Source organism: Mustela erminea, chromosome 3 (genome assembly GCF_009829155.1).
Source record: "Mustela erminea isolate mMusErm1 chromosome 3, mMusErm1.Pri, whole genome shotgun sequence".
NCBI lineage: Eukaryota > Metazoa > Chordata > Mammalia > Carnivora > Mustelidae > Mustela > Mustela erminea.
Genome location: NC_045616.1, coordinates 24,760,576 through 24,773,990, shown reverse-complemented (window position 1 = coordinate 24,773,990; position 13,415 = coordinate 24,760,576).

Here is a 13,415-nt window from a genome sequence, read left to right as displayed (position 1 = left end):
CCCCAAGGTAAGATTGATGAAGTATGCAAACAAAAACAGACAAACAAAAAGACTGATAAAATGTTCCATGCTCCTGGATTGGAAGAAGAAATATTGTGAAAATGTCTAAAGCAATCTACATATTTAATGCAATTCCTATCAAAGTACCATCCATCTTTTTCAAAGAAATGGAACAAATAATTCTAAAATTTATATGGAACCAGAAAAGACCTCGAATAGCCAAAGGGATATTGAAAAAGAAAGCCAACGTTGGTGGCATCACTATTCCGGACTTCAAGCTCTATTACAAAGCTGTCATCATCAAGACAGCATGGTACTGGCACAAAAACAGACACATAGATCAATGGAACAGAATAGAGAGCCCAGAAATAGACCCTCAACTCTACGGTCAACTAATCTTCGACAAAGCAGGAAAGAATGTCCAGTGGAAAAAAGACAGCCTCTTCAATAAATGGTGCTGGGAAAATTGGACAGCCACATGCAGAAAAATGAAATTGGACCATTTCCTTACACCACACACGAAAATAGACTCAAAATGGATGAAGGACCTCAGTGTGCAAAAGGAATCCATCAAAATCCTTGAGGAGAACACAGGCAGCAACCTCTTCGACCTCAGCCGCAGCAACATCTTCCTAGGAACATCGCCAAAGGCAAGGGAAGCAAGAGAAAAAATGAACTATAGGGATTTCATCAAGATCAAAAGCTTTTGCACAGCAAAGGAAACAGTTAACAAAATCAAAAGACAACTGACAGAATGGGAGAAGATATTTGCAAACGACATATCAGATAACGGACTAGTGTCCAAAATCTATAAAGAACTTATCAAACTTGACACCCAAAGAACAAATAATCCAATCAAGAAATGGGCAGAGGACATGAACAGACATTTCTGCAAAGAAGACATCCAGATGGCCAACAGACACTCTGCATCAGGGAAATACAAATCAAGACCACAATGAAATATCACCTCACACCAGTCAGAATGGCTAAAATCAACAAGTCAGGAAATGACAGATGCTGGCGAGGATGCGGAGAAAGGGGAACCCTCCTACTCTGTTGGTGGGAATGTAAGCTGGTGCAGCCACTCTGGAAAACAGCATGGAGGTTCCTCAAAATGTTGAAAATAGAACTGCCCTATGACCCAGCAATTGCACTACTGCGTATTTACCCTAAAGATACAAACGTAGTGATCCAAAGGGGCACGTGCACCTGAATGTTATAGCAGCAATGTCCACAAAGCCAAACTATGGAAAGAACCTAGATGTCCATCAACAGATGAATGGATCCAGAAGATGTGGTAAATATACACAATGGAATACTATGCAGCCATCAAAAGAAATGAAATCTTGCCATTTGCGACAACATGGATAGAACTAAAGCGTATCATGCTTAGCGAAATAAGTCAAGCAGAGAAAGACAACTATCATATGATCTCCCTGATATGAGGAAGTGGTGATGCAACATGGGGGCTTAAGTGGGTAGAAGAGGAATCAATGGAACAAGATGGAATTGGGAGGGAGACAAACCATAAGTGACTCTTAATCTCACAAAACAAACTGAGGGTTGCTGGGGGGAGGGGGATTGGGAGAAGGGGGTGGGATTATGGACATTGGGGAGGATATGTGCTTTGGTGAGTGCTGTGAAGTGTGTAAACCTGGTGATTCACAGACCTGTACCCCTGGGGATAAAAATATATGTTTATAAAAAATAAAAAAATTTTAAAAAGAGTATACGACAAGAGAAAAAAATGTATATATATAAGCACAAAAAGGAAGAACCTCATCAAAAAGAACTCCAAGTATAAGATGATTTATATACTATCAGTACAAATACAAATACACAGAAACACTGGTGGAAAAAAAAATGGGAGAGTGGTTATAAATTCTCAGTGTGGGTGAGGAAGATTATTTTGATTCTTCCTGGATGTATCTTAATATCTTTGTTAAAGGACTCAACTTTCCTAACATAAAGGGGGATTAAAAATTGGTTTATGTATAGGGGTAGCATTGATTGGGGAAAGGGGATTACCTTGAGGTTTAACTCTATATGAACATTAGAACATAAACATAAAAAAAGAATAAACTAGAGTCAACTAAACTAAAATTTAAAAAAAAAATTAAAAAATAGAAGTGCAAAAGAAAAACATGGCTGTGTGTATCATAAAGTTCAGGTTAGAAGGTTATTATTGAATTTGAGGTACTGGACATCTCACTGTGATGGTAAATAGGTTCAAAAATTATCTATATAAAAAAATAAATGAACCAGAATAGTGGGAACGAGTTAAAAATAAAAGTTGTATCTACGAAGTAGTGGTGGTGGTTCTCTTGTCGTCATTTTTTTTTTTTCCATTTCCTGGTTGGTTTTCTGGGGAGGGACCTGCCAAGTGGGTTTTCAGTCAATGATGTTCCCTGAGTTAAGTCCTCCTGCCCCCTCAAGGGGGTGGGCTCTGAGGAAACCTGTTTTTCAGGCTTTTGTTCTCTGGGGGTTTTTATGTTTGTTCATTTGTTTTCTCTTGCCTTGACAGCTTTTGATGGTTTTGAAGGTTTAGAGGAAAGCAAACTGCACCACGACCTCTCTCTCTGAGAGAAGCCTCAGTCTGCTCCCCCGTGAGTGCTCCAGGGCACATAAGCTCCCCCTTGGCTGCTGTCAGAGCAGGTTCCAAGTTGCGGTTCCTGGGGAAGCAGGATTTCCTGCTTGTACCCAAAACCATGGGAGCGGAGGCTGTCTGGGCCACTCCAGACTGCCAGAGAGGTTCCAAGCAGCGATTGCACACTGAGATTTTTCCACTGGCCTGGGCTGTGAGTGCCTGGTCTTTCCCGGTCCAAGAGCACCGGGCTGGGGCCTGCATGCACCTCTCCAGGGGGGGGGGGCACGTGCATCTCAGGCTCTGTAGCCCTGCTCGGCGTTCTGTCATCTGGCGAGGCTCCCAGCCCCTCACAGGAGCTGGACCCCACACGTTCTCGGGCACGCTGGCAGCTCAGGGACCAAGACCTGGTTTCTCTGCCACACTCTCTCTGACTCAGCGCCAGTGGAGGCTGTCCTTTGTCTGGGGACTTAAGCCCCTGTTGCTAACTGCCCCGATTCCCACAATTTCCCCCCACAATCCTTTGCTCTTTTTGAGTGCTTTCAACCAGACTCCAAATTAATGCTGGTCCCCAGATGCAGGGCACTCTCGTATTAGGGGTATTACTTTCCAATCGGTCACCTCTGGTGGCTCCCTCCCCCTTTTGTTTATCTTCCCATATCAGTCCGACATTCCCACTCCACTTTATCTGCTCACTGGCTTCTTCTGACCTCGTAGAGATCCAGATGTGTATAATTCTGATCTCAGGCTGATTTCGTGGGTGATCGGAGTTCTTTGGTAGGTAATCAGCTCACTTTAGGGTACAGGTTGAAATGGCACCTCCTCCTACTTCCCCGCCATCTTGTCTCCTCCTCGGAAATTAAAATTCTTAATTATTTTTAATATAAGCAATGATATAAACATTCCTCTATTGTTTTAGCTGTATCTAATAAATTTTGATTATTCTGTTTTTATTTTATTCTCTTTAAAATAGTTTCTAATATCTTTTATAATTCCTTCTTTGACCCATGAGTTATTTATGGTGCATTGTTTAATATGTGATAACTGAAAAATTCTGAAATATTCTGGTGTTTATTTCTAATTTCTTCATTGTTGTCAGAGAACATATTCTTATTTCTTTATGAATTTATTAAAAAATGATGGCTTGTCTTCATGAATATTCCTTGTGTGCTTGAGAATGTATTTTGGTCTTGCTGGGTTCAGTGTTCCTTTTTTTTTTTTTAAGATTTTATTTATTATTTGACAGACATAGATCACAAGTAGGCAGAGAAGCAGGCAGAGAGAGAGGAGGAAGCAGACTCCCTGCTGAGCAGAGAGCCTGATGCAGGGCTCGATCCCAGGACCCGAGCCTAAGGCAGAGGCTTTAATCTACTGAACCACCCAGGGGCCCCTTCAGTGTTCTTTAAATGTCAACTAGGTCAAGAGAGCAGTTTTGAAGGCTCTAAGGTGATAGTAGCTTTCCTTATTTGTCCTTTATTTTTTGTGTTTTGCCATTTAATAGAATCTGACTCTCTCTTTCTTTAATAGAAAATTTTAGGCTATTTACTTTTAATATATATTTTATTCCTAGTACTTATTCTTCCTAATAATTGAAGTATGGTTGATTCAAACTTAACATCTTGGTTTTTATATTGTATTATGTTTCATCTGTCAGTTTTTCAAACTGTTTTCATGTCTTTTTTTGGATAAACTGAGGATTTTTATGACAAAAGTATCTCTTCCCTGTTGATTGATTTGCTCAACTTGGTTTTAATTTCTAAAAATTGCTTTAAAAGTTATACTATGCATTTTTAGTTATCAGAGTTTGTGTTCAAAGAAGATTATTCTGTTTGGTATGTAGTATAAGAATCTTAAAAGACTTCTTTTTTCTCTTGCCATTCTTCAGGCTTTTTTTTTTTGGTCACACATTTTATTGTATTACATGTTATAAGTTCCACAATGCAGTGGTACTGTTTATGTTTTGGAGATTCTGTTTATTTTCAAAAAGTAAACAAGAAAAAAATCTACATTTCTATAGCCACATTTCACCATTGCCATTTTACCCTTTCAGTGTATGAAGACAAACTTCCACTTGGTGTCCCATCATTTTTCATTTGCTACAAGCAAGGAAAAAGTATTATTAATAGTAATAAAAGTCCATACATAATTCACCATTTTAAGTTATTATCTTATTATCTACTGTCCTTTTTCTAGTATAGGATTCCATGTAGAACTGCATTACATTGAGCTGTTAAGTTTCTTTAGACTCCTTTTGGCTATGAGAGTTTGTCATTTGTTATGGCTCTATGAAGGCTATGAGACACTTCACTTGTTTTTCATGTTATTGGCAGTTTTAAAGACTACTTACTGGTCAGGTATTTTGTGAGATGTCTCTTTATTGGACTTTTTCTGCTCTTCTCATATTAGAGTGGCATTGATATTTTGGGGGAAGAAGACCATAGACCTAAAATATCACTTTCCTTTTTTTTAAAATTTAATTCTATTTTATTTTTTTCAGTGTTCCCAGATTCATTGTTTATGCACCACACCCAGTGCTACATGCAATATGTGCGCTCCTTAATACGCCACTTTCATCATATCAGTGGTGCCTGTTATCAACATGATACATAAAAGTTGATACTGACCCTAAGCATTGTATTGATATAGTCTTCGCTGTAAATTACTTTTTTCCACTGTAAATTACCCACCCTTCCCAGACTGTATATATATATATATTTTTTTTTGAAATGAGTACTATATGCAACCCATAGTTAAGGAGTGGGGAGTTACATTTTCATCATTATAGATTCATGGATATTTATTTTATACTTTTGATTATAACCCAGAACTACTGTTCTCAGAGCCCCCCTTTCTCAGAGTGTTCCAGTATGAGCCACTGGGGGATCTTTCAGTTAATTCCTGTGTTTCTTTGATGTAGCTCCACTTGGGTATGTGGAGGGTGGGTGGTGTGTGTACATGTACATGTGTTGAGCATTTCTGTAATCCTGGCACTACAGAGTATTTCCAGCTCATCTGTTATATTTCTTGCCCAAATCCTATTAGACATTTCATCAAAGAGTGTAGGTCGTTTTTATAGCAGAATCTTTTTAGAAAACAAGATTTAAGACCTGGGTGAAACCATGGTTCCTGCATGGCTTTGCTTTTAAGCCCTCTCATCTGACAGAGCAAGGGAATGCGTGTACTAACCCATGTGTAAATACGTTTCTATAAACATTTCTTGATGTAATCCTCTGTATCTATATTAAAGTAAATGTGAGTTTATACCAATGTCTGTGTCTATAATCCATCACCAGCTAGATCACTCTAGTGTCCTTCTTTGGCTTATTTGTAAATTCACACTCCCACAATGAGACAGACACCTGACATCCACCATCTGCTGTTCATTTATGTAATTATTCATTTCCAATATCCATATATAGCCTTTTCAGAATTGTTAAGTTCTATCCCCCATGTGACAGGAATATATCAATTAGACTACATTGCTCATCTGGTTTCTTTCCGTGAAATTAAAGGACTTCACTTACTTCAAAGTTACTTAGCACATTTTCCCATCACCTTTTTCAGTGAAATTGTTTCCTAAGTTTCCACAGTCAGCATTCCCTTCTGGGGTCCAGTGAATTCAAAATGATTTTTTTGGGGGGGTAATTGGTATACATGGAGGTTTACTCTTTGTGCTTTTTTTTTTTTTAAGATTTTATTTGTTCATTTGACAGAGAGAGAGGAGAGAGATCGCAAGTAGGCAGAGAGGCAGGCGGGGGTGGGGGGGGAGCAGGCTCCCCGCTGAGCAGAGAGCCCAACTCGGGGCTGGATCCCAGGACCCTGAGATCATGACCTGAGCTGAAGGCAGAGGCTTAACCCACTGAGCCACACAGGTGCTCCCCTCCCCCCGTTTTAAACATTTTATTTTCTTTGTGCTGTCTTGATAGTTTTGTGTCGTATGTCTGCTACTAAACTCTCCTAGAGAATAGTGTGACTATAAAAGTTTGCCTGTACTTCATGTATTCAACCACTTCTTCCAAGCTCCCAGTAGTCACGGATCTTTTCCCACGTTGCCATAAAATTTGAATGCGACAATAAGTAGCCTTTTCAAAACGGCTGCTATCACTTCGGTGAACTTTAAATGTATATCACTATCTTTTTTTATGATTTCACAGCTCATTTCTTTTTATCACTGAATAATATTCCATCATATGGATGCACTAGAGTCATCTATTAGCCTATTGAAGGGCATCTTTTCTGCTTTAAGTGTTTGGCAATTATTAACAAAGATGTAAATATTTACATGGAGGTTCTGGTATAGATAAAACTTTTCAAGTCTGCTAGGTAAATACCTAAGCATCATTGTTGGGTCATATGATAAAACTATATTAAACTTTGCAAGAGACCTCACTTTCAAAATTCTTGTGCCATTTTGCATATCCACTAAAAATGAGTAAAAATTCTTCTTGCTCTGCGTACTCACCAGAATTTAGTGTTGCCCATTTTTTGGATCTGAGCCACTCTAACAAATGAGGTATCTCATTGTTTTAATTTGCAATTCCCAAATGCCACATGATGTTGAACATCTTTTCATATGCTTATTTACCATCTGTATATTGTCTTTGGTGATGTATCTATTCAGAAATTTTGCCCATTTTTTTTTAATTGGGTTGTTTTTCCTTACTGTTCAGTTTTAAGAATTCCTTGTATACTTTGGGTTTGATTGCTTTATTAGAAATGTGTTTTGCAAATACTTGGTCTCATTCTGTGGCTTGTCTTTCCTGTTTTTGTTTTTGTTTTTTTTTAATTTGGATCTTAGGTTTCTAAAGAGCCAGTATGACTGTCATATAGCAGTTTCTCCCTATACTTCTTACTCCTAATGTAGGCACACACAATGTGTGGATTTAAGACTATATCCTTAATGGATACTGAGTACAGTATCCATTTTGATGGATACTGAATACAAAGTTCATGGTGAGGTCAGATATTCTCAGTTTTCTCATAAAATGTCAGTCTTAGTCATGACCTGTGTTGTTGAAGCTTAGTGGTCATGTTTTTCAGCATTTTCGTTTCTCTCCTATTTATGGGGTCCTTGTACTAGCTGGAAGTACTAAGTAGAGCCTGTTTCCAACACCTGTCCCTTTCACAGCATTCTCTGGCCTTGTATCAGCCTATGATTGTGAGACCACCTGGATTTCTTGCCACTCCCTCAGTGTGAGACTGCTTTTACTTTGACTTACCCACAAGGCCACTTTACTTGGCATCAGGCTGGAGGAGGAAGTTTCTTTTGGCCATTCCTCCAAACACTGAAAGTTGCCATTTGTATGGGAGGACCCAGTTTCATGCAGGCCTGTCAGTAGCATGTCATCACCTGCGTATCTGTGCCACCTCCAGTTTCCTGCCACGTCCGTTTTCTTTTTTGTTAGAACTAGTTGAGATCTTTGCAAAATAGCTTAGTGAGTAGTGAAAAACAAGCATCCTTTTTTACTTGGTATCTCAGAGAATCTAAACTGTCTTAAACTAATTGGCACATAACCCCTGAAAGTTCATTAAAACCTCAGTTTACTTTTTGCATGTTTATATTTCTGGTATCCTATTCCTCTGTCCCTGGGTGAAACAGTTCACATGTCTGGTCCTACCCCAGGGGAGACTTTTACTACTTGGAATTCAAATGTGCCAGTTGGTCTAAGGACCTCAGTTTTCTGATAGAAACCAAAACAGTTTTAGAATTTAGATTATTTGACTTTTCCTCATTATTAATGTGAGAGTAAAACTCTCACTTGAATTTTTTTCCTCTGCCTTTATTTAAAATATTTCTTCTAATTTCATTATGACATAATTGACACACAACTCCATATAAGTTTAAGGTATGCAACATAATGATTTGACATATATATCATGAAATGACATATATATCATGACATATATATCATGAAATTTGACATATATATCATGAAATATTTGACATATATATCATGACATATATATCATGACATATATATCATGAAATCTTACAGCAATAAGATAAATTAACCTTCATCACCTCATATAGATACCTATTAAAAGAAAAAGAAAAAAATGGATTTTTTTCCCTTGTAATGAGAAATCCTAGAATCTACTTCCTTAACTACTTTTCTGTATATCCTACAACAGTGTTTACTGTAGTTATCATGTTGCCCATTATATATCTGGCACTTATTTTTTTATAACTGGACATTTGTATCTTATGACCACCTTTAACCACTTCCCTATCCCTCATCCCCATCTTGGGTGACCAAGAAACTGGTCTTTTTTCTGGTTTGTTTTTTTGTTTTTACATTCCACATGTAAGTGAGGTCATACATTGCCTGTCTTTGGCCAATTTCACTTAGCTTAATGCCATCAGGGACTTCCCAATTTGTCACAAATGACAGGATTTCCTCATTTATTATGGCTGAATAATAGTACTATATAATGTGTGTGTGTGTTTGTATAATATTTATTTATATTTTTACACACCACAATATTTTTTAGCCATCTGTCAGTGGACACTTAGATTGTCCTGAGTTCTATAAATGGCCAGAGTTCTATAAATAATGCTGCTATGAACATTGCAGTGCCTATATCTCTTTGACATAGTGTTTTGACAAAGTGTTTTCATTACCTTTGGATATAGTCCTAGAAGTGGAATTGCTGAATGTCTGTTCTGGGTTTCTACACCCTGCAGGAAAGTGGACCTCTTCAGGTTGTGTTAACAATTATATTTCTTAACAGTTAGATTAATGAAATGTAAGGGTTTGACAGTTATTGAAATTAGGACTTTTGACAGTTGATAGATTATTTGCTTACTTTGGACAACAATAGTGTTATTATAAATGGTGTAATGAAAGTGGTTATAGTCTTAAAACTACTGAAAAATATGTATTCACACACATTTAAAGAGCCAAGCCTTGATGTGTCTCAAGTTCTTCTTGTTTACTAAACAAATGTTAAATAATGGTACATATACCCTGTGGAATAAAATATAAACATGGAAAGAACAAGAGTGATAGATATTGATTTATATGAAGTTCCACATGTTGTTTAGATTGAAAGAGGCAAATTAGAGTATGCACACATTTTTGAAATAAATAATTGTGTGTGAAAATACACTGCACAAGCAAAGAAAAAAATTGGTGTAACTGGATTGGAACAGGAAGATTTTAAATGTATTTTAGATAAATTTATAACTGTTGCAAGAAACATGTCTTAATTTTTTAACTCAAAGCCAAATGCCTCCACACATACTTATTTGGTATGTTGACTGATTTTAATTTAAATGTAGAATTTAAGGGGCGCCTGGGTGGCTCAGTGGGTTAAGCCACTGCCTTCGGCTCAGGTCATGATCTCAGGGTCCTGGGATCGAGTCCCGCATCAGGCTCTCTGCTCAGCAGGGAGTCTGCTTCCTCCTCTCTCTCTCTCTGCCTGCCTCTCTGCCTACTTGTGATTTCTCTCTGTCAAATAAATAAATAAAATCTTTAAAAAATAAATGTAGAATTTAAGAAAACAGATGCTTCCTTGCTGTGTGCTTATTTTTTGCTATGCTAACATGTTCTGTCATTTGTCCTCACAATCCTACAGCAGTATGTGCTGTATATTAGGATGACCTAAGGAAATGCCACCTAAATAGTATAATGATGATAAAACTTTTATTCTTTGATTTATACCCTTAACAGTAATCATGCACTAATTATTTCAGTATAAACCCTTAAGTAATTGGTAGAGTGAAGAGAGCCCTTAAAATAACTTTGATAAACATCCAGTAAATAATAGCGAAGTCAATGGTAGCTAAGAAGCTGATCCTTCAGAAAGTTCTGAAAGGTTAAATAATATGGTTTTCTGAGTCTGTGAAGCACACACAATAAAATACACATTAAGATCAGAGCAGTGACCTTCTCACCATTCCTTATGTGACTCTAGTTTTCATGGTGGCTGAATCTCTTTACAAGAGTCTATTCACCGTCTATAGTTTCCTTTATTTAGGACTGACAATGATGTCTGAATCATGAATAACAATGCGGTTTCTACCACACAGATAACTAACCTGTTAGTATTTGTGTGGTTTGCTGCCTGCCTGGGTTACCATATGGTTATGTATTCCATGGGCTCTTTAAACAAATTGTGAACAAACACCGTATTTCTTGTGTTAAGTCTTTTTTTTTAAAATATAATTTTTAATTATTTATTAATTTTTAAATTTATTTAATTAATTAATCTAATTTTTATTAACATATAATTAGCCCCAGGGGTACAGGTCTGTGAATCGTCAGGTTTACACACTTCATAGCACATACCTTCCCCAGTGTCCATATTAGGGGTCAGCCTTTACCTTTCCATTCTTGTTCTCCTCTCTCTTTTTTTTTAAAAGATTTTATTTATTTATTTGAGAGAGAGAGAGAGGATGAGTGAGGGGAGGAGCAGAGTAGGAGGGACAAACAGACCCTACGTTGGGCATGGAATCCATCACGGGCTCCATCCCATCACCCTGAGATCATGACCTGAGCTGAAATCAAGAGGTGAATGTTTCACCTATGAGCCACACCAGAGATTTGTCTTCTATAGGAAGTGAAGTGAATATACTGGCTTGGAGAAACTGATGATCAAGACAGGGCGCAGTTCATTAATAGAATATAAATAACAATGGATTGATTGCATACAGCTGGTGACCATTGTTCCTTGTCTAATCAGTAGTCATTCTGTCCCTTCCTGGAGCTAACCGATTCTGTACTTCGCTCGAGTGAAATCCATATTCTGCTTGGGACAGGTTCTTAGGGAGCAAAAGTGGCTGACTTGGCGTGGGCATATCATGTAGTTTTGGACAGTTACTGTGAAACCAATTGTCTACCAGAAGGCTCTAGGAGAGGTTTATCTGAGTTTTATAAAAAGACTCTTAAACAGTTTCTGTTTTTCAGTTTTTCTGTTTCTCTTTGACATCAATATGTGGACATGGAATTTTAGCAACTAGTTAGGGCCATGAGGGAAGTGACATTGATCAGAACATGTTAAAGATTATACTGGAAAAATTGAAGGTATTTGGTTCTTTAATGAAAGTACTGAGGCAGTATTAATCTTCATTACTGGCCTTCTTCAATATTGCTCATTATAGAGGATCATGAATTCTCTTACCGGTTAAAACCTTTGAACTTGACCTGTTATTTTAGCCACAGACTTTATGACAGTATCATATTAACAATCACGATTCCATAGTTAGTAAGATATTCCAGGGAAGAAAGCCAGTGCATTTTTGTGAAAAAACTGACATTAAGGAAAACCACATGACTGAAATTCTTGAAAGAGTTAAGAAAGTTTTAACGATGAACACCAGCAATAGTATCCTAAACAATGAAAACTTAATGAAATCAGGTGTTTTAGGATGATTATCCTATTAGAAATTTGTAGAATAGATGGCAGAAGCATTTAGATATTCCTTCCTTCCTTCCTTCCTTCTTTTCTTTTTTTTTTTTTTTTTTGAGATTTTATTTATTTGGCAGAGAAAGACACAGCAAGAGAGGGAACACAAGCAGTGGCAGAGGGAGAGGGAGAAGCAGGGAGCAGGGAGCCGAGCAGGGAGCCTGATGTGGGGTTTGATCCTGGGACCCCGGGACCAGGACCAGAGTCAAAGGCAGACACTTAACGACTGAGTCACCCAGGTGCCCCGCATTTAGATATTTTAAAAGATGTAATACAGAATTTGAGTCTCTGTGACATGCTGTCAAAATAATTGCCAAGATACCAATAGCTTGTTTGTTTTTAAGAAAGGAGAAGTTGGATTTTTGAGGAGCCTTAGGTGAACTTCTCATACCAGGAAATATACTAAAATATTTATCATCTTCTGGCCCTTCATTTAAAAAACATTGAGACATACTCAATGTATAAGTACTCATCAGATTTGTAGATTTCAGTTTTGTTTAATGTAGTCACTGAAGGTGCAACCAGCCCTATCTAATTTTAGAACATTTTCACCATCCCCCTACCTAAAAATCCCATGCCTATTAGGAGTCATTCCTTAGTTCTGCTCTGCTGCCATCCAGCCTCCTGCCTCAGGCCAGGCAACTACTAATGTACTTTTTATCTCTATAGATTTGCCTCTTCTAGAAGGCAAAAAAGCCACATAAAATATGTGGCTTTGTGACTTTTTTCAGTTGGCATAAATATTTTCAATGTTCTCCCATGTTATCTTTTTAATTGTTTTTCATTTTAATTCCGGTATACTTAACATACAGTTATGTTGATTCTATTATGTTAACAGTTACATAGTTTCAGGTATACAATATAGGGATCGAACAATTCTGTGTATTACTCAGTGCTCATCATGATTTGTGAACTCCTTAATCCCCATCACCTGTTTGTTCCCTCGAATTGAGATTCTATTTCTTGGTTTGTGTGTCAGGTTTTTGTTTTTTTTTTTTTTTTTTTCTTTGCTCAGTTGTTTCTTTTTTTTTTTTTCTTTCTTGTTTCTTAAATTTCACATATGAGTGAAATCATAGAGTATTTGCCTTTCTCTGATTGACGTGTTTTGCTATTATACTTTCTAGCTCCATCTATGTCATTGCAAATGGCTGGACTTCATTTTGTTGTGGCTGAGTAATATTCATACATATGAATATATATATCACCTTTTATTTATTCATCTGTTGTTGGACACCTGGGCTGCTTCCATAATTTGGCTTCTGTAAAAAATATTACAGTAAACATGGAGGTGCATGTTTCTCCTTGAATTGATGGCTTTTTATTTGGGGGGGAAATATTCAATAGTGTGATTACTAGATCATAACTTAATTCTGTTTTTGTTTCTTCCTTTCTTTTTTTTTTTTTTTTTAGATTTTATTTGTTT